The sequence below is a fragment of the Drosophila rhopaloa genome, unplaced genomic scaffold (assembly GCF_018152115.1).
Source record: "Drosophila rhopaloa isolate 14029-0021.01 unplaced genomic scaffold, ASM1815211v1 contig_167, whole genome shotgun sequence".
In the NCBI taxonomy this organism is placed as follows: Eukaryota; Metazoa; Arthropoda; class Insecta; order Diptera; family Drosophilidae; genus Drosophila; species Drosophila rhopaloa.
Window position 1 is genome coordinate 2,616,556 of NW_025335047.1, and position 27,541 is coordinate 2,644,096.

At 35.5% G+C, this 27,541-nt stretch overlaps 1 protein-coding gene across 5 annotated transcripts in view; it reads right to left on the minus strand.

Moving 5' to 3' along the window:
- LOC108045648 (furin-like protease 1, isoforms 1/1-X/2) overlaps positions 1 to 27,541 on the minus strand; it is a 138,707-nt gene that overhangs the window by 78,544 nt on the left and 32,622 nt on the right. For 2 of the 5 annotated variants that reach the window (XM_044458735.1, XM_044458739.1), the window contains exons 2-3: positions 15,301 to 15,365; positions 499 to 529 (exon numbers count right to left, since the gene is read on the minus strand). The gene's annotated coding sequence lies outside the window, so the exon portion shown is untranslated. Of the gene's footprint in view, positions 1 to 498; positions 530 to 15,300; positions 15,366 to 21,908; positions 22,024 to 23,719; positions 23,807 to 27,541 lie in introns of those variants that run through there. The other 3 variants (XM_044458737.1, XM_044458736.1, XM_044458738.1) reach the window with 3 other exon arrangements.

Below are 27,541 nucleotides of genomic sequence, written 5' to 3' on the forward strand. Positions count from 1 at the left end.
TTTTAAATTACATTTCAACTTGCGCTGCGGCTGCAGTTTCCTTCATCTTTTGCTTAATAGCGGGGGAAAAGGGATATTCGGGGGATGTGGGTGGCAGGCTTCATTCGGCAGGGAAATTTTCTGATGCCGAATCCCAGCAATTAGGAGCCAAAAAGCGTTGCATATTCTGTGGCGCTAAATTGCTCGGATTCTCCCCAAAAAAGTGTAGTTAATGAGTTTTGGGGTCAGCATAATGCGGATTGCAATAGCCCAAAAAGTTCGAATCATTTGCCATACCACTTGCAGCATTCGTCGGAGTTTAAGCAGAGGAATTCTTGAAAAGTTTCTCTCCCAGTTTAATTATTCGCAGAGATAAAATATTTTCCACAAATTAAATTGAGCACTTAAGCTTTAAGAAAATGCCGACGCAATTAAATTACTTTCGTCTCATGCAATCTACGGCAGCATTTTTTCGTAGCAATTAAATAAAAATTTTATTGCAAAATGTCCAGTACTTACCAAATATAAAAACTATTTCGATAAATTGGATCTGCAAAGAGAGAGAAATACAAATCATTTAATATTTAAGAATATAAGAATATCTATGTTGGTTAAAAGACGTTTAAAAATGCATGAGAAAAATGGTTCGCAAAAACAAAGACTCAAAGTTGTCATTGAGTTGCGAGGGGAAACATTTAACGAGCTATTTTTTATGCATTAACTTTTTTGTTTTAAGAGCGTAATTAGAAGAAGCTTTTCAAGTGGGAGGTGCCCAAAATGGACAGCAAAACGGCAGCCACTTTATGCTAATGGTAATGGCTGAGGACGCAAAGAAAAAAAGAAATGGTGGAAAATGAGGAAGAAGACACAACGTCGCACTGAAATATGTCGCTCAAAGTAACGAAGAGAAGTAGCTAAAATATACATATACACGGGTATCTATATCTGGGTTAGCGAATGCCAAATGGGATTCATATTAAAAATAGCAACAAGACAATAAGGGAAACCAAAAAAAAAGGAGCGTTGACAGCCAGGCTAAATTTATCAAAGACAAGTTGGGGTTTGGGGTTTCATATATGTCAACGCTGACGTAATATCAGTCAAATTACGTTAATGCATTTCTTTCAACAAAATATATGTGAAAGAAATATGAGTTACATACTTTTTTTTGGTTAAAAATTATGGACAAAAGAAAAGAAATATTTTTTTTTAATAAAAATATTCTGAAACAAGTTTAACATATCAAGACTTTTTAAGTGGTTTAATATATTTTTGAGAATATTACATTTTATACTATTTCTGTAATATTTAAAAACGTGAGTACTTTTAGAAGTATCAACTCGTTCTTTCATTTCAGCTGAATCAGTTTCACATAAAGACGCCTCCCTCTCTTTCTCTTTTCCTGTCTTTTGAGCCAACTTCAAATTGAACTCATTTGGCCATTTGCCAATTAAATTTTTTTTTTTATCCTTTTGTCGAAGAGCATGGGCCGATTGGTTATCCCTTTCTGCAGGGCAAGGCAAAAGCCCACCATGCATGGCAATTATTTAAGGCAACACCCGCATCACCCCCTCGCCAATGGCCCATCTTGCCATCCCTTACCATCCTTACCCTTTGGCAGCCAAACCACGAAAACTTTGAAAGCCTTTTGGCCGCCGGCTAACAATGTTCGCTTGAACAAACTCTGCCCCTCTGAGCCTTCTAGCCGGTTACATTTTCCCATACTTATGCACTCGAAAAAATAACTCAACAGCTAACGATTTACTGATAGCATTACCTTTTTGGAAACCAATCTTCACTTTAATAATAACAATATTGCTTTAAATCAGATAGTATTAATTATTTTGTTTTAAATGTATTTTGATTTGATTTTGTTTAATCAGATTAATTAATTGTTTACACATACTATTTCTAACTTCCGCTTCGTTTTAGGCATCCTTCTGTTTTTCGTAGTGTCGTAATGGAGGGGATCCATCGCCGCAGCCACAACATTGTGCTGTGGCTCAGTTTTGCAGCCACTGACGGGGACGTTGACGGTAAATGCAAAAATGCCAGGGCGTTCCTGAATGACCAAAACATTCAGCTTGCATGTGTGGGTGGAATGTGCATAGGTGTGTGGGTGGGCGCCATTTGGGCGAGAGTTAGAAGGATATGACCGACCGCATTTGATTTTCATCTATGCTGCAGACCAACTCATTGCCCTCTTCCCCGGTAAAGTGGGCTAAGAACTTTGGTACTTTGTTTAGTTGAATTACGTCAAAGCACATTAAGTTCCTTTGGTGCGCTCTGTTTGTTAAGTGCTTAATGAACTTTGCTAAACATGCTTCGCCGGGGACTTGACTTAACTTGGCCTCTAAACTTTTCACATCTCACTTTCACTCGACCAACTTCGTCCAAAGTCCTTTCACTCCCCTAATGCTGTTGAGAGATTTATGGCAGTCTTTCTTGGTCGTTGGCGATTTCATCTTAACCTCATTCAATTTGCATGCGTTTTCTATCATTTCCATTATTAATTAGCTTGCAAATTGTTGTTTACTTCATTTGGTTAAGCTTGAATTATCAATTGAGTGGCGGGATTAGACGCGTTAAATGCATTGCCAATTGAAGGAAAATGCGCAATTAGCAGTTAACCCGTTAAACCCAATATGAAATATAAAAGTTTAAATAAAAGGTTTATAAATTTATACCTTTTTTATAGAATAGGTTTCTTTATATAACTTTAAGCTTGCTTAACTTAACCAAAGAACCTTATAAATCATTTCTTAAACCACATAAATTGCTCATCCAGAATTACCAATTGCTCCGCTCCCCTATTCCCTGTATTTTCCCCCAAGTCTTGGCCCACCCGTTGTGCGAACCCATTTGGCATAACGTGTCTGAGCTAATGTCACACATGCATCATAGCCACAGGAACAAGGCGACAAGGGGAGCGAAAAACGTGGATAAATGGAAGCTGGGCGGGATGTCAAGGACTTGACTAAGCTGCAGCTAATTATGCAAATTCATTTAATGCCATTGTTAAAATGATATTTGCCTCAGGGATTTGTCAGACTGATAGACCACAGCATCTCCCTCACTTAAGCACGGATAATTAAGCTCAAAGTTGACTTGTGAAAAAGTTACTTGCTCTTCAATTAAGCGGTACCGCCTGTGTTGGTAGAAGTATATAACAATAACAATAATATGGTTAAATGTGATAAATGTTTATAATAATTTAATTATTTCTGTATCTGTAAAAGTAAATTTACTTTCACTGTGATAAATGCCATTTAAAAACGTTAGAAAATAATAATATTTCATTTCTAAGTACAGTTTCCCTTTTATTGTTGGTTCGAATGCAATTGCGTCGAAAAGCCAGCAATATTTCTTTTTGATTTAAAGTTATAACCACGAATTAGCCGTACAGCGAAACAAGCAATATCATAAGGGTGAGAGAGCGTTGAATAAAAATTCCGTTTAAGAATTTTGCCTTCGCAAACATTTTGAATGCGGAGTACAGTTGCCTTTGAAAATTTATGAAAGGCGACGCGACCACCTTGAGCATATATTAATAAAAACAGGAGCTCCGGCCGACGGGTAGGCTGTACAATAAATCTTCTAGTTATTGTTTTATAACATGCTTTCAAGCGTAAATCCCTTACAATAAAGGTAAGCGTTTGGGTCTCAATTTCGTTCATTTTGGCAGTGCTGTAAGCACTCTTTAAACTTGTTTCTCCGCCTAAGTGTTCCGAGGGGGCACTTGGACAGTTTGGAAATTGGTTGCCTTAACAACAAAAAACTGGAGAAGTAGAAAGGTAACCAAGCATTAAATTAAAGCCTTAACAAAGTTTCTTTTTTCTGATTTTGATACGCCATCGTTTATGGGCTTAGGCGCATCCGATTCCAGGAGTTTTATTTGCTTAAACTTTGGCCATAATTATTATTTTGTTAGCTTAGAGCGGGCTTATTATAAACAATCTACAGGTGGAAACAACATTTTAGATGAGGTTTTGCTGAAATATTCTCCCCACTCTTTATTACGAACTAAATTGCTTAGAAAAATGTAGATAAATGCAAATGAAACATTTTCTGCAATGCTACTTCTACTTTTTGTTCTTGCGACCACATGAATTTCCTAGAAGTTTGACAAATTTAGACATCCTAGCCACGGGCAATTATGCCTTCGACTATGCAGCAAAATATAAATAATTATCTGCCATTGCCTAATTTTGTTGAAAGACCAAAGCCACAAAACCATTTGCCAGCAACTTGATTTCGTTCGTTATAGGAGGAGCTTAGGAAATCTGCTTACAGTGTTTAATTTCAACACTGTCCGCAACCACAACACTGAAACTGCAGCTGGCACTCCTCCTTCGTCCCCGTAAAATAATAATAATAATAATTTACTATGAAACCCGAAACCACAGGATAACATGAAGACCCAAACCCGCATTCCAGCGTTCATTGTAGTCTGCGGTGGTGCGGGTGGCTTTTCGGATAGACTTTTGGGTGTTTCCGGGAGTTGATGTTGGCCAACTGCAGCTCTGAGTTGGCTAACCGATGGAGTGGGCTATAAAAAATGGCTTAATTAGTTGCCATTGCTGGATGGCAGGATAAATATTGAAGTTGTTGGCTTTTGCAAATATTTGAGAGCTGGAATGCAGCCATCTGGTGAAAAGGAGGGAAAGAAGTGGGATATCGAAAGGAAATTATTATGAGCATTCGAAAACTATTTCAGTGCGGGATAAGTTCTGCTTTAAGGTGAATTCATTAGTTATCAGAATATTTAATTTAAGAAATATTTTATTATTTCTAAAAATTTTGTTTTATTTTTTTTCTATATTAGTTTTCTTAACATACTTTCTGAATTCTTTCGCTCATTTAAGAAAATTAATTATCCTAGAGGCAAACGCACATTGCTCTCAAAATTGTTTTCTAATTACGCAAGCCAGAGACTGAGTTTTGGCCTCAAGAGTCGAAGCAATTTATGCTGCACCATGGGTTCTTATTGCCCGAATCGCAGACTCAAATTGGTTCAGTTTATTACGATGTGCATGTTCTAGAGATCGGAATTCAGAAGGAAAAGTTCATGGGAAGTTCAATTAAATACTGCAGCATTCGGACAACTGCAGAGGAATGAGTTTCCCTACTTTTCCAAAAGCCACATCATCATCATCATCATCTTGAGCTCATTTCGTTGCTTGCAGTCAGGTTAAATTTGATTATGTGGAGAAGCGAGCAGGGAAAACTCACACGAAGGCTGAAAAGCAAATCTGTTGACGTTTTGCAAAACGATGTGTTGCTCCTTCTCCTAGGAAAAGTGCAGGCAAGGCAATTTTCTTGCATTTTAAGCAAACAAAACCGGTGCAGCCGGATACGCCGGATACGCCCTTCGACCCTTGGGACAAACTAACGTAACCGGCAGTTAAATGTTTTCATTTTCATGCTTCTTCCCCAAAATGTTTATGACGCCCAAGCATCAGGCAAACACTGAATTTATTTAATTAAAATGTGTGTATATGTGACGTGCACTCTGCCTAGATTCTAGATTCTAATTGAATTGCCAAGAGAGTGGAGCCGTGTGTAGACTGTCGAAGTGAGTAGACTAATATGCACCAGAAAGAGAGGGAGCAAGGGTTTTCCTCTTTTTCCAGCGAGACAAGTGTCAGGTGCCCCAGCTTTGCATTCCAAATGCAAATTTTCGATTTTTTTGTGGCCGACTCTCCATTCCTTTTAATTAAAAAGTTTTTGTTTTCCTGTCGGATGGATCATGACAATGTGAAATCTGCATGATTACCAAGCTGAATGCATTTTTAACCATATGCAAAGCAATTTCAATTCGGTTTTGTGATGTGTTAGCTGTCAATCAAAATGGGTGCCATGGTTTTTGAGTTCAGGAAAACCCTATGTGACTCATTAAAATGCAGGCGATGGGAAAATAATGCGTTTTAATGACAATGACAGCAAAAATTACAATTACAAAAACATTGCATGCCACTTAATTTGTATGCGATGAGTGCAATTTCCACTGGTCGAATTCCGATTGACAAACAGTTGCTGTCGGCTTTAGAAAATAATTGAAAATGACTAGTATTTTCTCCTCAGATGGATTATCATTTTCATAACTTAAATAAGCTCTGTAATAATATGAATTTAATTTTATTGATCACAGTTTACAAACTTTAAATAAACTTTAGCTGCTTACAATAGAATAAATTATTCAACTAGGTACTAGTTTAGCTTGATTAAAATTCCTGTTTGTTTATCCATGAAAGAGTAGAAACCAAATTAATTCAAATTCTTGTAAGCCATTAAACATTCAGAAAAGAAAACTACCATAGCTGGAAAAGTGCATTTACGATTCCATTTCCTATTTCAGCTCTGACATTTCTAATTCCTCCACATAGGTTACGTTGTATACACAACAAAGACTCACATGCCCATCAAGTTTCGTCTGCAGCACATTCACTCAAACAAACTTCCATATAGGGGAAACTATTTAAATATAAAAAATCCAGAGCATACTTTAAGGCTCAGAGCTGAACTTTTTGTTAGAACGGACAAGTCAGACTGGATATATTTAGGGGAAGTCAGGGCCAGGGACGCTTAAAGAAACAAAGAATTTCAATTTGAGCTTCGTGCATTGTCTGTCTCTCCATGTGTTGCTCTTTCTCCCCCATTTTCCGTCTCTTTCTGTGCAGTAAGCCATTGTTGCATGCATTTAGGTGTTGCAGTCACGTATGCAGCAATACCCTTACTCATACACACATAAAGCACACGCACAGTTTCGGTCAACAGTTTAGTGGTAAAATTTAAAAATATTGCATATGTATACTTTTAAGTATAATTCCTGTTTTACTGTTGAACAACGCTGTAACTATAATTATTATATAATTTAAAATATCTTGGCCAACCTTTTGAGCACATTTTTAGTTTACACATATTATTGCTTTAATCACTGCTGTACACGATCGTTATATTTAAGCATAAATGAAAATATAAAGAAAGAGAATTTGCGTGGCAAAACAAATTTCGAGCGGAATTCGTGCAGATTAATACTGAGCCCCGCATTCCAAAACATAGAAGCATGGGAATATGGAAAATAGGCAGCAGAAGCAAATGGTCCAATCAGTTTTACAGCTTAATTGTATTTATACCCGTTACTCGTAGAGTAAAAGGGTATATTGTATTCGTGCAAAAGTATGTAACAGCTAGAAGGAAGCGTTTCCGACCCTATAAAGTATATATATTCTTGATCAGGATCACTAGCCGAGTCGATTTAGCCATGTCCGTCTGTCCGTCTGTCCGTCTGTCCGTCTGTCTGTCCGTCTGTCTGTCTGTCTGTCTGTCCGTATGAACGCTGAGATCTCGGAAACTATAAAAGCTAGAAGATTGGCATTTTGCATGTAGATTTTAGAAGTTCCTACGCAGCGCAAGTTTGTTTCAAAATGGTGCCACGCCCCCTTTAACGCCCACAATCGCTTATATACGATTTTAAAAATTTAAATATTTCGGAAAAGTAAAAATGCAGTTTTATTGTGTTTATCAATACCTATCGAAATGTAGAAGAAATTTTTCAAATCGGACCATTCGTTAAAAAGTTATGCGTGATCAAAGTTTCTATCTCCATCTCCCTCGCACTTCCTTTAGCTGAGTAACGGGTATCTGATAGTCGGGGCACCCGACTATAGCGTTCTCTCTTGTTTTTATTTAATTTTAGACGACGCTTCTGCGAGTCTCAACTGTTATCTAAAGTTCTTCTCTCACGCCGTGTAAACATATATTTGTCATGCACTCCAGCGATAAGGACGGAAATGAGCTAGAAAAGCGAAAACAAAACGAATAAATGAGCCACATTAATTGCTCTGTGACTTCCTTATTACGTGCAGGGCATGAGAACTTTTTTTTGCCACTCCGGAATGAAAACTTTACGATAGTATCTTCAGAAATTTATACATCCTACTTAGTTGGGAGAAAAAATTCCATCCTGATGGTCAATTTCATTGATAGGCATCTCTTTGTGCAAAAAAAAAATGCCCTAAAATGGTGAGAGGAAGACAGGATGCAGATGTGGCATAGGTAAGGTTGTCTAATGCCAGTTTTATGATGATTGTCACAAGGTAAGTACATGGTGTCCTTTGCTGTTTCTCCAATATTTATTTAAGGTAACAAAAAACTGTGACCAATTTTAATTTTTTATCATTTTTAAAACATTTGTTGTAATAATTTAAATTACAATTAAAATAAATATACATTATTATGGTTCTTTAATATTATTTTATTCTTAGCGCTTGGCTTGTAATCAACGTTTTAGCTTTTTAAAAACACCCTGTACATCTCTCACAGCGAAAGATAACTTCATGCTGACACAGACATGAGCGGAAAAAAATTAAGTTCAATGAAATTAGGTCAACCTCCGTTCTGCACCTCAAACCCACCCCAAGACCTTTTTCCGCCCACCGTCTATGATGGTGTGATAAAGGTAAATTTAAAAATATGACTAAAGATAAGCATAAATCAGGGTATAAAGCAATTACGTAAAGGCGGAGAAACAGCGGGGGCGAGATGGATAGATGTTAAGCGAAAAAATGTTGTGAGAAGGCTGATGATAAAAGCAGCTACGTTGCCAGCAAAAGCAAAGTCCTAAGCGCAAAACAGTAATGAGACTACTCAGTATTATGATTGATAAATGACGGGGCAAGCGAGAAAAAAAGAGAGAATAAAACAACAAAAATTGACTTACAACAAACAGAAAAGAACGTCTGTCTTTACAAGATATCCAACACTCAAATGCTCTATGTTTTTTGGATATTACAAACAAAATTATTACAACTATGGCACAGAAAAAACAAAAAGTTTAATATTAAGTGCTGTTTTTTATTAACATTAATTTCTAGATAATTAAATTCAAAAAGAAAACACAAAATATTTATTTTTGAATTACATATTCTTCAAGTTTTGTTCAATGGGTAGTAAAGACGTTTGAAATATTATAATACCCCATAGCAGAGTAGAAAAAATACAAAGGGACAACGATAAGTTAGTGCAACTTACGTTGGCAGCAAAATGGTGACAAATTCACGCAGCAAGACAGACAGACAAGAAGACACAGAGTTGGTCGCTAAAGGGGGCGGGTTATGAACCAAGTTAAGTGGGGAAGGCGGATGAGGGAAAAAATGTGCATGTTAAGGTTAGATAAGAGACACCGACGCAGACAGTTACAAGGATATTGCGAGTACTTTTTTTTTCTACACCTCCACCCGCCTTTGTCTCCATCCACAAGTCACTTCCAGGCAGCACACTAATGAGTAACTTATTCAATTATTTATTTTTTTTTTCGCCAGAGCGGTAAATAATTTTCTTTGGCCCTGGCTAATTGGCAAAATGAGGAGGAAGTGCAATGGCCACAGTAAAACTTGATAAAATGACATGGCGTGGTGATAAATAAATTATTTCAACTGTGTAATATATGCAGCGAGTCTCCGAGGAGCCAGGCAGAGAAAAGCTAATTGAGTGCAAAATTTGTGGGTTAATTGGTTTGAAAGTTGTACACAATTTATTGCCACTCTCAATGGAACGGAACCGAGACGATTTCTGGCATGAATGGGATGTCAAAGAGGCCCCCTTTCTGGCCTCACCATTTTCACTACTCAACACAACATTTTCCATCTTGTCATGCGGTCAAGGCTGGATGAGTAATGAAGCCAGTTTATAATTCAAGAGTCCTCAAAAGTGGGAGGATGTGGTGTGGCTTTATTAAGGCCAAAAACCCTGGGAAAGGAAAGCATGTGGCAGATTTCTGAGTGCTGATAGTGAAGTACTTTGGCCACACCACAAAGTGTTGAAATTTGGTTTCCTGGTTGACGATGGAATTTGATTTGCCAAATGGAAAATTTAAAGGTGTGTGTATTAAATATAAATCTCAGGTAGAGGCTGAGGCTTCAGAGAACTACTTAAACTAGTTTCCTTACAGATAATAATAGTATCTAAAAAATTAATTATTTACCTAAACCCCAAATGAAATCTAGAATTCTTCCTAAATGCAGAAAACTTTAAAATATTCAATTACAATTTAACATTTAATAATCAATATTTCCTATCCAATATTTCTGAATTCCACTTCAATTTGATATACATCCATAACCAATAGCTGCTTTCAATTATTTTCTAAATTTATAATTTAGTCTGAGGAAAATCTAAAATTCAGTTATACATTCGCAACAATGTTAAATTTTGTTGATTTATTTTTATGGCTATTTTTATGTGGCACACGCCAGAATAAATAAACGGAAACAAAACCTGACCATAAATTGGACAAGCAGAAAAATGTGGAAACTTCGTTTGGCAATGGAAATAAAAATGGCGATGACGCCGACGTTGATGCGGAACTGACGAGGAGCAGAGTGCGCAATTTGTTAATGGAAATTCAATTGAATTGAAAAACTAAATAAATACCAATGCACAGGTAAATAAATAAAACCAGGACACGGGGAAAACATCAAATAAATAATGAACACGAATTTTTTCCCACACCGGCACTTTTTTCTTATTCCTTCGATTTTTCCCTTCCTTGTATAGGGACAATTTCACACATCTGTTCCTCAATTGGTGTGGAAAAAAATTGAAAAAAATTGTGTTCGCCTAGAGGTATGCAGTCATATATTAAACCATTTATGCTGGGTTTAATTTTAATTGGTTTCCCTTGGCAGGCGTAACTATTAAGAGAGTTATGCGTTTTAATTTGACCAAACGTTCACTGCATAAAAGGAAGGAAATTACAAAGTTTTTTCCTCTAGATGAACTCGGTCTTTCCTTAAATTGCTTTCCGCCTCGTTTTTATAACCCTTTCAACTCTGTGGATTTATGTTTCGTTTTTAGGTGGCGCCACCTGGCGTCGCCTACCGCTGGCAATAAAATATATATACGATTGCACCTATATATAAAAGGCAACAATAAAAACACAACTTCATACACGACATAAATCACCTGGGTAGTTCAAGCATGGCTGAAATATTACTCGGCCGAGAAGTTAAATACAAGCTGCCACCCTCTGACAAAAAAAAATGGCTAGGGCGTGGTCAATTAGAGTAAAAGTTGGGTGTAAGTAATACCCAGATTGTGGGATAATAAGGGTTCACATTTGTAATTTATGTTACCAAAAGAAATAAATCGCTTCTGAGATAAGTTATTTTTCACTTTTTTGTTCAATGAGAGCATGCATCTCACTACAGTAAAACCATTTAAACCCCAGTTTATGAGTGACAATCACACATTTCTTTAAAAATAAATATGGGATATGTATGATCGATCTGGTGTTTGCATTATTCTGATAGCTAACTAACCGCAAAATATATTTATCTTGAGGAAGTACTTTAATTAAATATATATTTACTTTTAAATTTAAAAAATAATATTTATTTTCTCTTAAATCCTTAATTAGGGTATCTTAAATGGGAATATTTCCAAATCTACTTGGCTTTCTTTTTAATTTTGGTTAAACTTTCTCCTTTAACCTAGATACCCTTTACAGAATGGAATTTCTTAACCAAGATATGGCCGTGCATCATTGACTTCACTTGGCCATGCGCCATTTTGTATTTCATTTTATTTTGTTTGTCATTTAAACCACATATTCCCTACGACCAACACATGTATAGTACATATAAGGAGTACAGCACACTACTATATATTATTTATTTGCTCAGACCACATACATTTGAACTATGAAATAACCACGGGAATGTTTGCCATTTCGTGGTCAATATACGGCCTGACCCACATGAAACGATTGCAAGGATGTGGCAGCGGAAGGCAAAGGATTGGTCAGGTGTGGTCGGATTGTTTGGGCAATATTTATTTATGTGACTGAGTGTGTGCTCTGTGTCTGACAGCAGCTCAAGGCTGTTCAATTAGTTGGGTGAGAGGACGGTGGGGCCAATCGCAAGGGCACTTGCATTGTGTGGTCTTACCATATATGTGTGTAGCATTTCCTACATCTCTTGTTCCCTTAACATCATATCAAACATCAATCACTTCCAATTAATTATTCAATTTGGAATTTTCCAGAGCCGAAAAAAAGTGCAACAGCTGACAACGGAGATAAGTCACAAAGTTGTGGTTTCTTGTTCATTTTTTCGTTTTTCCATTCCGAAAAATTTTACCAAAGTCAGGCATAGAAACAGGGCATAGGGAGAAATCACAGAAATGCAACAAATTCTTTCTGTGTGCTTTGTAATATAAATCAATCATACGACATGTGTGACACATCAAGCACAAGGCAAATAAACCCAAATATTGGACTATGTCGAATTGTTGGGAAAATAAATTGTTTAAGTCTTTTGGATGTGTACCTGTTACTTTAACATAGCCACAACAAAATTGCAATGGGGTAGAAGTTGTTTTAACCTTATGATATTTTGTAACAACTTCGTAAAGTCTTTACAATAGCTGAGTAGAGTTTTGGAAAATTATTTATATAAACTTTTTAAAAAGTGTACAAATTTAAAATACATATTGACAAAAAAATATGAGCACTTATTTTTATTTTTCTTTATAAAAGAACTTACATTTGTCATTCTCCACATAAGGTTTACTATTCTCCACATAAGGTTTACTATTCTCCATGTCATACAGATACTGTGGAATAACTATTTCTTAGAAAGAAAGCATTTTCCGACAGGGTCTCAACTGTGTCGACTGACTGACTCGTCGCCTGACAAACTGCAATGCGATTGCCAGCTCAGCAGATGCGTCCAGCGCAAACACACTCAAACACACGCCCTGGCCCCAAACACACACCACCACCCCCTCGCCATTGTTGGCAGCCCACTCAAGCCATTCTGTTTCGCTGCTCCGTTCTATTTGCAAGGAAAACATTTATGTAAAGTTTATATTATTAGAATGGCATACTGGAGCGCATTGTGCATGCCGTCTCTGTGTCTTTATAGCTGCACTTGTGTGTCTGTGTTTGTTTTATAACGACTACCAAACGACATTTGCCAATATGTTTTAAAGAAAATAGAGAAGATGGGGCAAAAAGCTAGAGATCGTTAGACGATTGCGTCTTTCAATTTGTGTGTGTGTGTTTTGTGAGTCTCCTTTTGCGGGCGATTGAATTGGCATTTTCGTTGGGCCAGCTTTCTGTAGCTGTGATGTCCTTTGCAGGACCAACAAACTCATCGGCATTTGCCAATTTGTGTGTTTTGCAGTCACTTTTTCACAGTAAGAGTAGGGCCTTTTCTTTGATTGCTTTGGCAGGAGGTAAAATGCTGACTTTCATATGCATGGGATTGTAACAAATAAATTACACCTAGACTGCTCTGCAATAACTTTTGCTTTTTCAGCACAAAGTTGTGAACAAGAAAAATAAACTTTTCAAATTGGGTGACAATGTGTAAAACAAAACTGGGCATTTAAATTTATTTCAATACACTTAATTAAAACAATTTTCTCTAAAAAACCGATAGATTTGATAACAACTTGTAATTTATGTGCTAAAGTTGTTTTTTATGTTATTGTCCTTTATAAAAAGCAAAGGTTTTATATTTAAATTCCAGGATTCTCATATTTAAATGAATCTAAACATGTTCCCTTTTTTTCAGGACAGAAATATTTTCACCGCTTCTATCTTTATTCATCAGGTCACATCTCCATCCAAAAAATCTCCTTTGGGCTCATTTCCATTTACGTGATATCCCGAAATCTCCATCCACAGGCGAAGCCCAACGGAACTATCTACAAAATTATTACCATTCCGCCTTCCTGTCCGGATTTCCATAACAAACATCAACCTGGGATAGTTATAGGCATTTTATTTGCTCCTATTTTATTTTTGTTTGCGTTTTGTTGGCCTGTCTATGCTCTGGAAAATATATATTGATATGGCCGAAAACAGTGCTCTAGTTTACAGGATGCATAACCCACAAAGGGCCGCGCTCACTCCGCTTCAGTAATTGTAACAAATCCCCATTTGTTGAGGACTGGACAAAGCGAGGACTAACGTTACCTGAGTTTGGTTTTGGCTCGGTTTGGGCCAGGCCAGCAAAATATGTGGCCAATTATAGCAAAAACAGACGTTTTTATGTTACAGTCCCTCGCCTGCCCTTTTTGCTCTCCGGTTCCAACTAATTTATGACTTTGGGCTAAAAGCTAGGATTTTCCTGTTTCTTTTCGGATTTTTCTCTTTTTTTGCAACTTTCTTTCTAATCATTGGCCATAATTCAGCAGCTGTACTTTAGGCTATTCAGCGCTAGTTTAATGGTTTTAAAATTGCCACAAACAGATATATTACGTATACGTATGTTTGGTCAGTAAATGTTCTTGATTTTAATGTATTATAACGAATAGCGTTTCTAAATGGACCTAAGTTTTTTAAAATAATTTAAAATCATAATTTAATTTAAAATAAGTTTAAATCGGGATCATCAACGTTGATTACAAATATATTGCGCATACGCAGGGTGGCTCATAGAAATTGGTTGACTTTAACGTCTTTAAATAAACATTTCCTTGCATGAATTTACTATGTAAGCAATTCAGTTTAAATTCCATTTCATTATGCAAAGTGTCATCGCTTATTGTTCCGTCGCCTAAACTTTGTTTACATTCACCAACATTTTCTGGTGGCATCACAAAAATTATTTTTGGTCTACAGTCTTTGGCAGCTCATCAAGAGATAGTTGAACAAGGCATTTATCCAAGCCGAAAATGTTCCTTTCTTATTGCCTTCGGCAAGCTTCAAATATAAATCTAATTCCTTACAATTTTCTTTTTTTTTGCTCATGGTCATTTCACAAATATTTGGCTTCAATGTTGAATAAGGAGAAGATTGTGAGCAGCGAGAACAAGAAAAAATTTGACGTTTTCTGCTGTCCCCATATTACTTTTATTTCTTTTATGTTTTTTTCCGTCCACTTCTCAACTGTCTATCGCAGCGATTTTGAGATGATTTTTTTTAATAATAAGATATTCTTAAAAGAAAATTTGTTTAAGTATACGTAACTAGTAAATTTAAACATCACAAAATTTAAAAAAAAATATATTTTGTTTTAATACTAACAATAATTATTGTTTTTAATATGGTAATTTTCTCATTTTATATTCACATTTTCTGAGCTGTCATAGACACTCGCATTTGGCTGGGATAAAATCATTTATCATTTGTCATCGCTTTGGCTTTTGTTTTCTTTATGTCTTTTCGGGACGTCTTTTGCGCCCAAGTGACACAGCCTGTCCTAAACAAATAACTTTTCGATGGCATTGACTAAAAAGTTATTCATTCATTTCAACTAAGAAAGTCCCTGGCCCAACTCAGGCCGCTCTTAAGCATAAATTAAGACTTACGTTTGATGATGCCAGGCGGTGGCAGAAAAGGAAAGTCTAGGATAGCACTTCAGACCGACTTCAGACTGGAAAAAGATACAGAAGAGAAAATTTGTATGTGAGATAAAGTTTGCGCATTATAAGGGGCAGTTGAATGAGAGGATGGGACCGACAGACTCAATTAGTTTTATTTGTGAAAAGGCAGAATTTCGAGCCCCAAGGCGACCACTGGAAAAATTCCCATGTAAAATTCCTGTTTTTATTGGGATTTGCCAGATCGGGACTAGATATGTTTCGTTAGAAATTAACGCAAACATTTGCTGTTTAATCGTGCCTGTGTTAAAGTAGTTTGCACATAATACTGTGTGTACAATTTGTTGCCTACTTTTGTGTGCTCGTCGCCAGTTTCCGGAAAACTTTTTGTGCAAGAAAAAGTTTTGGGGAAAACTACAAAACTTTAAACATGAAATCAACCCAACCAAAAATGGCGCAAAGTTCATGCGAAAAAAAATCGGAAAGTCCATTGCAATCGATAAAAAAAAGTGAACTACTGCTCTGATGTAGATTGCTATGGTGTCGATGGAAGTCAAGCCCACAAAGAGACAAGACGTGACAGCAGAAATCGAAAGCCAAAAGCAAATTAAATACAAGAGTGGCAGTTTTCACTCTTTTTCGCCAACCGCTGTCAATATCTGTGCTCTGCTAGCCGGATTTTTCACACCCAGAAAGCTGCCAGGTGATTAGAATTTAAACGATAAACATAAAAAAACAGGAGATGTAAAACAAACAATTGCTTAAAAATTAAGTGACTGAAATCAGGATATTGAGTCAACTTATTGGTGTTCTAGGAAATTAATAAAAAGAAAAATTATAAAGTATGAAGTCAAAAACCCTAAACTTTAGTTTGAATTTAAAAATGTGCCTCAAAATAATTTGAGAAAATTCAAATTAAAATCTTTAGGTATTGAAACAAACTATATTTTCTTTAACCATATGTAATTTTTCTCAGTCTGCCTTCGATATATCCTGTGAAGCAGTTTAAAAAATCTCTTAGATAAACTTGAAGGGTTGGTTTTATTCGCAGGCCAAAGGTGTTGCCCCAACCAAAAGTCAACAAACAGTTAAAAAAAATCTAGGATTGAAGCTGATACAGACATTCAAGCAACTAGGAAACTAATGTTGTCTTTTTTAATTGAGGAAAAAAACACATAAAACAACTTCGGAAATAAATAAAAAGGATTTATTTTTAAAAACTTAAGTAAAGAAATGTGTTTTATGAAATAGTTAAGATTTCTTTTCCGGATTTCCTTTGTGGCAATGTACCGACCTGACAGCACTGAGCACCTACTAACCCAAAACCCCGTTTTCTACTTTGACGCATTGTTGACATTACCGTCTTGGCCGCTGGTGTATCTGTATCTGTATCTGTATCTGTGTCAAGTGGTCGGCCCCTTCCCCTACTTTCTCCACCTGGTGGATGCCATTCATTTGGATCTTCTTGCGGCAGGTCAGAGGCAAATCGTTGAAGTTGGCTCTGTGCGTGGTTAAGTCCTTGTCAATGCGCTTATATAAACAGGGAAAGGTGGCAAGGGATGGAGGGATGGAGGCATTGACACAGACACAAGCTCAAGACACAAGGCAAGTCAGAGATAGTCTGAAATGCGTTTGGTTTGCCGTCTTTTGAATATGATTTAATTACTACTAATTGCTGTCTATGCTAATTAGTTTGAAAGGCTTTGCTCACTCTATCTGTGCTGCGTTTCCATACTGCTCCTCTGATCAATAATGAGATATGTAATATGAATACATGATGAGTACCCACGTGTGATTGGATTCAAAGAGAGGCAACTAAATCGCAATTAGTCGTCGACTGATATGGTAGTTTGTACAGATAATTAGCATTTTAGACTAACCACAATTCAGAAGATAAATATAAACATATAATTTTTGTAAATTTTGTATATTTCGATACGTTTTGCATACAATTATTCAAAACGTTGTTGGAGATAAAGCAACTATTTCACCGTTTTATAAATATCAATATCAACAACAGAGCAGAATTGTATTATCTTTTACCAAATAAAACCAAAATTATTCATCAACGAAGTAGTTGATACAGGTGCGGTATTTTGCGTGATGGCCATAAAAATCATGTGATCCGCTTGGAAATAAACTATAAATCATTTTGGTTTTCCTGATATTTCACAATGCACTTAGCGCATTAACGAACATGCACATGATGTGGGATAAAAAAGGTAAAACCAAAACCCAGAAAAGTAACCCAGAAAATGCTGACAGGAGAAGACACGTAACGTAATCTAATAAATGTGACAGTCAGTTTATATGGCAGAAATGTGAAAAACAATAAATCTCCATTAGGTTGAGCTGGCTTTCATTAACGGATTTCACGAAACTAAAACAGGATGTGGGGCTGTGTATACACAGGCACATGCCCTGACACTAATACAGTTCTGGGTGCAAGCTTGTGGGTGTATTTGTTTCATGCACCTGTCATGAAAATATTTGCGCAAAATATTTTAAGCCGCATTTTGACAAAGGACTCGGCCCAAGCAACTAAAATCACTCCTGACAGACGGGAACCCCGACGCCTAACGTAACTATGACAGGGATTTGTTATCGGGATAGGTGGGTGGCATGTGTGGCTTTAGTTCGCCTGTATTTTCACTATATTTTCCACCTATGCCATTGTATAAACAAATAACCGAAGCCCAGCTAAACGGATTATACTGCAAAATGTTCACGGGATGCGAGAATAGGAATTTTTGTAAATTTTTGCGGGAATTTTGGTGAGAGTTGGCAATGCATGTGTAAATTCAAACTAATTGCTGTTTGCGGTGAAAATGGTTGAAGGGTTATTAGATTAAAACATGCAGGTAATATCTACTATACCTTATCAAATATATGCAATAATAAATGACGGAAATCAAATAAAATCTATGTTTCATAGATTTATACGTTTTAGTATAAGTTTTTCTTCAACGCAATGAAAAATCCATATGTAAAATGTAATAATTTATGAACAGTATGTTTTATTAAACCTTTTGAAAACATAAATCTTCAAAATCTGCAATACCATCCTTTTTTTAATTGGCAATTAAATAGTCTGTGGTAGGTAAATAATCTAAAGGTGCTTCGAAAAACTGGATTGTAAATGATTGTAAAGCTTCACACAACAACCCCTAAATCCGGTGAAAAATTCTTTTGAACTTTGACCTAATTCGACCGAAAGCAAACGACCCCCAATGTAATCCTTAAGTCCCGACACTGACCCACCGAAACGAGACCCGCAAATTTAAAACCACCAGACTAACCTCAAGGGGTAAATGCGCAATTGACAAGCAAATTGACAATTCACTTAATTCCGGACGACAACAAAAGTGGAGAATTATTCTTGAGCATTAAAACGGCTGCAGTCGACAGACGGGGTTCAGAAATTGCACCCACCGAATTCCCCCGACAAGAGGATTAAAGGGTTGTTCCACTTCCTTCTCATAAATAATGCAAAACCGCAAAAGCCAAAACAAGCAAAAACAATTAAGTGGGGTGGCCAAGGGTGGTTGTTTGTCTTTTTGTGTGCCAATAATTATATGATTGACAAGCGATTCAAATTTTGGCCCCTAAACCTGCCGGCACTTTAAATATGAACTGATGGCGCCACGCCCCATAGAGATAATGCAATCCTAGAACTGAATTAGGTGGGTTAAATGTCAGTGGTTGGAGTTCGTTGGAGGGGTGGTGTCTGTCAAGCGGTGGGAGTGTCTGTTGCCTTTGGTAATTACGCTCACACATAGCCACATGCATGCTAATTTCAACTGGCCCCAGGAATCCGTCACAGAACCCGGTTTCTGGTCAAGTCTACATTGCCAAATGAGATTTTTGTGCACAGCTCTGTTCCTACCAAATCCATCACACAGTAACAAAAAAAAGTTTCGTTGTGAGTTGAACTCAATTTACTCAAAATAAAAACATAAATTAATCAAATAAATCAAATAAAACAAACATAAACCTATGTTACCTTACAAAAAAATACAAGACGCCCTGAGGCATTTTAAGAAACAAAAGATTTACCTTTTCATACAAATAAAATATTTAGGAGCGTCCAGATACAAATATTGATTGCATTTTAAAACAAAAACACATTTTCAAAATAGTGTATAATTCCCAGGACTACAAAATATCCAATTGATTATGATAAAGCAAAAATGTTTTTCTCTGTACTTTTAGAAAAAGGGTTAAGGTTTATTTGGCAACTGCATCGAAATTGGTATGGCACGCATTATTTTCATATGTCTGCCTGTGGGAAAATCTTTGGCTGACTTTGGTCTTCTCTCATTTTTGGCTTTTATTTCTGGCTTTTCCCTGTTGGATTCATCTGTTTGCGGCTTTTATGCGAAATTGCCTTTTATGCCTATTTGGAGGGAGACACAGGAGTTATGTTTCTGGTTTGTAAGTGGAGAAAAATTAACCACAATTATGATTTATTTTTACGTCCAAATAGGAGTGTTTTGTATTATAATTTAATTATAATAAAACGTTGTAATTAAAGATGTCAGTTCTACAGTAACCAAGTTCTTTGAATTTTCCAACATATTTATTTATGTTATTGACATTGAAGCGCCATCAACACCTAACGACAATCGTTTTTATCAAGAACAAAGAGCCTTCATTTACAATGGCCAATTCGACCCCAATTTCCTTTTATTTAGTATGCAAAACCATTTGCCAACAATTAAACTTCAACGAGTTTATCAAATTTTGACTTACAAAATAGGAGGGCTGGAAGCCAAAGTCAAGTCAATTGTCCCAATTAAATATTCTGACCGAAAACCGGAGAGTTAGAACTGTTTTTCACCTCCTTCGTTCAGGCAGGAATAGAATTCAGCATGGCATCGATTTGACAACCATCCTACATGTCAAATCAGACACATCGAGGTCTGCTCATTTGTGCAGCAAAATCAGTGCCGGATAGATTTCAATGGAAAATTTTTCCATTTTCCTCTCCTTCTCACCTGACAGTTTGTGGTGGATTGGGCAAAAATCGAATCGAATTGAACCGAAGGCTCTGGCTTTCGCAAAGCAATTGAAAATTATGCTGCAGTGGGAAACTTCAACAGGACTTGGAACTCAAGAGTGTTGGAGGAGATGCCGTTTCACATGCTCGTTTCAGGGCGTTTACAAAAAAAGGAGAAAAAAAAAGAGAAAACCGGAGGAAACGAGTGAAAGTCTAACAAAAACAGGTCATATGGAAATAGGTTCAAACTGATGTTTATTAATGCAGAATATGTATGACTTTAAGTCGGAGATTTCGGTTGGTAGTTTAATAGCAAGTATCAATGAATATTTTCGATTTTCTTGATGCCATGTTTTTGTGATTAATAATAGTACGGAGAAAGAAGCAACAAACAAAGAAAAAAAACAATAATTTTTAAAGAATATTTTTAGATTTGCTAATCTAAGACGTTTTTTTGCAGTTGGTTAGTACTCTAGTTTTTTCATCTGTAGGGCATAATGTCTGTTATTAGTCAGACTGTAGAAAAAGATCAAAGCTCACTCGCACACTCATCACTCACTCCACTGAAAATGCAAACTTCAAAAGCGATCTCTTGCGGCTTCAGTCTTCAACATCGCTGGTCGCTGCCTTGGGGCTGCTTTAATAATACTTAAACATTTCAAGTTACACAATTCAATTGAGTGAGCCCCAACAAACTTCGACTGACCTTTCTGTTGAAATGGCTGTGGCTTTAGCTCTAGGTTTATGAACATTTTCATCTCTGTATTGACATTGAAATGCGCTTCTTGGTCCATTCACTTCTTGAGACACTTAATTGGAGCCTTCGCTCTGTCGCTTTTTCTGTTTATTTTTCTGCCTCTCTGTCGCTCTGAAGCGAATCGAATGTAAATATAAGTTTTACAAAAAACTATTTTAACTGCTAAAAATATAACACCACCTTGGCCTTGGCAAAAGCCTTTTAGAGTCCAAAAATTGGTTTGAAGATTTCTGCAATTGAATGTCGAGTGGCTCGTGTCTCAAGCGGAAGTTCAGTTCGTGTATACATTTTGCGTCATGCCGAGTGATTTTCTGTCATGACAAGATATTATCAAGCAGAATATTTAGCTACAGTTAATAAATACTCTATAGTCTTCAAACACTATACGCAATTTATTTGGCAATCAAGTGGGCGATCATCTTCAAGGCTGCTAATCGAATTAACTTTGATTTATTGCTTGTTGACTAAAGAATAAATGTATTCCACTCGAGTGTGTCAGCTTGAAATAAGCTCAAATGTTTATGGGAATGTGAAAACCCAGAAATAAATCTTTTTTTGTGGCACTTTTTATTTAAATTCATTCACCTAATTCTGTGTGAAGTAAAGCTCAGTTCAATTACATATTTACATTTTTATAGATCACAAAATCATTCGAAAATCAGATGTTAATTAACTAAGAATCATTTTTTACTAAACAATTTATTTTCTTTTAACCGTATTTATTTGACTTTGGCAGCAAAGCACACTTTATATGGTATTTGCGGAGAATTAAAATGCACTGTTAAATGTTTAAATTTTACAAAAAACCGTAAACATTTTGTTAAACAATTTTCAACGTACCCACACTATCGCACTGAAATTATCGCTCACTCTAAAAAGTTGAACCGGCTAAGCACAACGTCTAAACACAACTGAACCGACTGAGAACGTGTTTTGCTCATCACTTGATTGAGGGATTTCTCCGGCGAGTTTCGAAGGGTAATGTGAGCGGTCGAAGTAAACACAGAATTTCAAATAATTGCTGATAATCAATTGATCGTATATAATAATAACACTGGCTTACAAAATTAAATTTACTCCAGAGATGAAAGTTTAGTTTTCCGATGCAGTTGGATTTCCTGATTAGGAACATTCAAAAATTGTTTTTATAGCACAAAAACCAAACCTTCATCTCTGGAGTAAATTGTCGATTTAATTTTGTAAGCCAGTGTAATTAGGTAGTTTTAATTAATGCAGTGCTCGTGTAAATGTAAAAACAAAATTCAAAATAAAAATCTACAGCAAATGGGAGGTAATAAAATTCGAACAAAAATGAGCAATTATTGAGCAAACAGAAACAAATGCAGTCAACTATTAGTATTTTTATAAAAAGCTGGGAATTTTGCAGTTCGTATTCTTTATATATAACTTTGTAGTTAGCCTTATCTGCTTGCTTTTGGGATCTACAAAGATTGGGTCTGAGGTGGAATGGGTCGAAATGATAAGACTCGAGAGATTCTGTACTATCAGTAAATCCACATTATGCAAGCAAAATTATAAATTATATAATAAATTGTAATACTATATTTATTATATAAAAAATGACATGCAAGGGTTTACTGAACTTTAGCCTAACATACAAGCTAGTGCGGTAATCAGAGCAGTAAAACAGATACAAGATACCAATACGCAGATACACGGGCTTTGCCCAACGAATTTACACAGTGCTAATGAAAAGCAATCTAAAATTGGAATTTCAGCTACGGATGCTGCACAGGAAAAAAAATCTGTATCAGTTATAAAAGTACAAAAATGTTTACTTTGTTCTTATATTAAACTGCACACATATTAGTTCAATAATATTATTTACTAAAATTAAATTGTATCTTAAACTCAATTTGAAAATAAAATTTACATCTTTGGAATGTCAAAAGTACGAGCTTTAGTAACTGCTTAAATTCTTAGTCATTTTTTTCAATTTTTTTCAGTGTGAATCTGTCTTTTTACATCAATGTTTACCAAGATGTCCATGCTCGACTTCTTCCCTAATGAACCTGGATAGGTTGTGATTTTCTAGAGCAATTCAATTAACAGTTTTCCCACTTTGACAGGTTCCCGTTTTGCAGGTTCATCTACAGTTATGTGCACTTAATTGAACACTAATCGAAATATTTATCATTTCCCTGCTTGAAAACCTCTCGAACACGAAGTGCGGTTTAGATTTTTTAGTAATTACCACAGGGAAAAGCAAGTGGGCGACGCTAAAATTATCGTGATGCCACTAAGCACTTTTGAGCGTGACTAAAGCTTTACATTTCGTTACAACTGCAAATCCCAATGAGCATTAACGAGTTCTGAAAACCATCCATTAAAAATAATTAACAAATATACATGTGAAGTGCTCTTTCCTTCAAATATGAGAGCTTTTCCCTTGAGAATTCGGATTTTGATATCCCATTTCTGATAAAACATTTTTAGTTTATTGGCTGCAAGACTTTGATAAAAGAAATCAGTATAAACATACATTTTTCAGCTGTTTGCCCTTTTCCCCAAGATGCTCAAAATTTTAAATGATTAAACAAAACAAAAACTGTACAAAAATAACAATTCAAAAAATGTTTACAAAGCCAGATAAAAATTTGTATTCAAAAACAGATCCAAATTTTACTTACACTTTTAAATATAGTTAAAAAACACAGGATTTGTCTGTCATCCCAATTATATGCATCGTTCTGGTTTTTTATTTAAATTCTGTTTACCTGGAAAAGAGAAGATAGGTGTTTAAATTAAATAACTGTTGCGCAATAAGTAGTTTACAACATTTAAGCTTTAAGATCTACCAGCAATTAATATGAACTGCTGGGAAACTTAGCATCTATTAAATTAGAGTCATAATAAATATATATTTAATAAAATTGAACATGAATTGCGCATGTTAAATGTCATACATTTTGAATGCTTATTAGAAATACTTAGAGCCGGGCATTAAATACATATTGAGACGGTGAAATCAGGACGGTGAACTTGGCAAATGAAGAGAGGGTTCATCTGTTGCCCTTTGTAGAATTGCATATGCTTATGACAAGAGAACTGGGCACACAACTTAATCCGAATCTTACTAAAATTATAATTTTCGGACGCAGCTAGAAATGGCCCTTCAAAGGGCAAAACAGTTTGGTTGATAGTTGTTTATATTTGGCCTCTATCCAAAATTTCAATTAGGTTGAGTAGAGCCACGGGTTCGAGTTTGAGCGTTTCCCATGTTGCCTGCAACTGCTTACGAATGTTAATTACGCAATTGACTTGACAAGCGGCAGAGGCAGAAACAACCAAATTGTCTCTAAATGTGCAATGTCTATGTGTTGACTTACATAATTGTACTGAGCCTGCAAACGGCTCGTCCGTTATCGTAGATATGAAGTAGGTGATTTAAACAAGGCCTACAGCTTTTATTTTAGGGTAATTAAAGTATTCTTCATTCAAAACTATTTCTGTTCGTTTAGTTTGGACTAATTGCAAGCAATTAGTTTATTTTGTTTTGTTTTCAGGCTTTTACTTGTAGCTCATTTTATTTTTTTGTTCTTTGAATTACATTTCATTAAATTCTTTTATGCAATTTTCTGAAATTTGCTTTGCTCCAAATTTCGTAAAGGATTTGTTTGTGTAAGTTTTACTGGGGTAACACAAATGCAACCCATTTTTATTTGCTGAACAATGTATATATCAAGTAGAAACGTGCCTTGTAAATAATTTTGTGGAATGTGTAATTAAAAATTCCAGTTGCAAAGTGGCCATAAAGTATAAATAAGAACTTGAGCCAGAAACAACTTAACAATTTGCTGAACATTATTGTATCAACCAATTTTTGTTATAATAGAAAATGTATGAGAAATATAAATGTATAAAAAATATTTATTTATTGAGTACAAGAATTTATACTTGGGTATTAATTAAATTAAATAATATGTGCTCGAAAAGCATTTTTCTTGCTTAATGATTTGATTATAGCAAAACAACAAGAATATAAAAGTAAAACAGAAGGCAGAAAGCTAAATAAACTAATCTTATCAGCGTTTGAACAATTCTGTTTTTTATGGTTGTTCTTTATTTTTAAATTAAAAATTAATTAAATTATTTTTAATTTTTTAAAACATCATTTATTGAGTTTTTTGAGTTTTGCGGTCTGTGCAAATAAAATATAAAAATGATTTTAAGTTCTAACTATTTTTCATTCAGATTTAACCATGTAAAAATCATAAAGCGCGAAATATTTAGCCCGGCACTGCCACGCCCTCGAGAGGCGGGCTTTAGGCAACTGAATTGATGCATTTTATATTAGGTAACAAAAAGCAGGCAGATGTATTGCGGCAGGACTTAAAATTCCAGCATAAATCTATACGTATGCAAATTTACCCGCATGTACATACATATGTACACATATTTCATGAACAGCGATTTTATCAAAACCATTTCGATTTTATTAAAGTTCTAATTTGTGGTCATTGAGGTGGCAAAGCTGTATAAAACTCGCTTTACGTATAGGCTGTTAATATGAAATTGATAAATAAAATAATTGAAGCATGGAACAAGTAATTTTAATGAACTTTTTTTCGTTGGGCTTTTAGAGCTTCTCAGTTTTGTAACCCATTTTTATGAGCGATGTTAAAACTGGTGATATTTTGGTGATGACTCACAAATTATAAATACCCTTAAGCTAGGAATAGTTTGGGAGCAACACATTATTTTTACTTTTGGGTTTGGTTTTGTGAGTTTTATTTTATGAAAAACTAAAAACAAAAATTCTCAAGGGTAAAATTTATGCACTCTGAAGAGGAGTTTGAATCTTTAAGGGGAAAAGAGGGAATAAAACCCGAATAAAGTCCCAAAGCGACCAACTTTTAATTTAAACTCTCATAGGTCCCATTACCCTTTCTGACTTCGTTTTCGGTTGTGTTTTGATAATTTGTGTAATCGTCATATATGAAGTTTAGTTTGTGGTCATTAAAAAGCGTTTCAGAAGCTTTTACAATGCTATGAATTCATAATCCACAATATGTTGATGCTTTGACAATTGTTGTTTGAAAGATGTCAAAAGATGATGGGGGATTAAGTTGATGATTTTAAACTATTTTAAAAGCTTTTGGAAGGATTCCTTCATGTCAGATAGTTTGCGTTTACTATATTTAAAGTTAAGATATAATTAAATCTGACTTTAAATATTAGCTAAAAGTTTTACAATAAACCAAACTATCTACACATTTTATCATTTAGACAATCATAAGGTTTAACAACTTTTTGTTGAGCAAATCATCGGGCAAATCTATTTTAAAACCAAACCCTTTCATAGTTCATTCAACTACATAGCAGCCCTTAACTTTCCCAGTCCTAAGCCGACACAATGCACAAAATCCAAAAAGCCAGAAATTCCCCGTCGCTGCCTCCCCAAATCAGATTTCATGCTAACAACTTCCGGCTTGCCACCAGACAAAAAAAAAAGAAGGCTGTAAAACAAAAACATAAAAAGGCAACAAGAAAAATGGGAAACTTTTCCGAAAAGGGCACTGGGCAGTGAGAATGGGGGAAAAACTTCTGTTGCAGCTATAAAATAGACTTTGACTATGAATTTCACTCGGCCAGCATATAAAAATTTAAGGCTCCAGCCACAAGTCTCTCTTTAAAATTTAGTTGTTGTTGCCGTTTTAATTGTGAAACTTTTGTCATGCAACTTGCATATCTGCACAGCAGGGAAGCCCCAAAAAAGAAATACATATATATAATGGCAAACCAGCAGCGAGCAAGGATGAAAGGACGACGGATGGCCAATGGCCAATGGACGACGACAAGTGCAACTTGTTCGGCACTTTCCCCGGCTTTTTGTTTTATTTATTTACGCCTCGTTGCTTCGCTATTCAGGGTCCTTTATCAAGTCCATCCCTCTGCCCCGTTATTTATAAATAATCCACCGCATTTTGTTTCTCCGTGCAGTACTCCTTTCTTTCTTTGCATTCCCTCCTGCCCTGAAGAGCTTATCAAACAATCATTAGCTGGCCAAAAGCAGAGGAAAAGTTTCTTGATTTTGTTAGTAATTACACCCCTCAGTGAGGAGATGTACAAAAATACTACAAAATCTGGTGTCACCAGGCTAAACTTTATCAATTTAAGCGCACAACTAGTTTTGTTTTTGTGAACTCTGAACGAAGAAAACAACTAAATCATTTTGAAGATCTATCATTCAAAGTTTAACATTCTAAGTTTTGGAATTAATCTTTATTGTACATTAAGTAATATCTATATGTGTTCGTAGACATATTAAAAAACCTATTTTGTTAATTTAATAATATAACGTGTCGTGTTTTTAATTAGCTTATATATCAATATATCACCTTGAATCAATTCAGACCTTATCAAGATTTTTCTATGAAAATTAGTTTTTAATTTACAACTCTATTTTTAAGTGCCGTAAATTTTGTTTTTACGATCAGATTTGTGGGTAG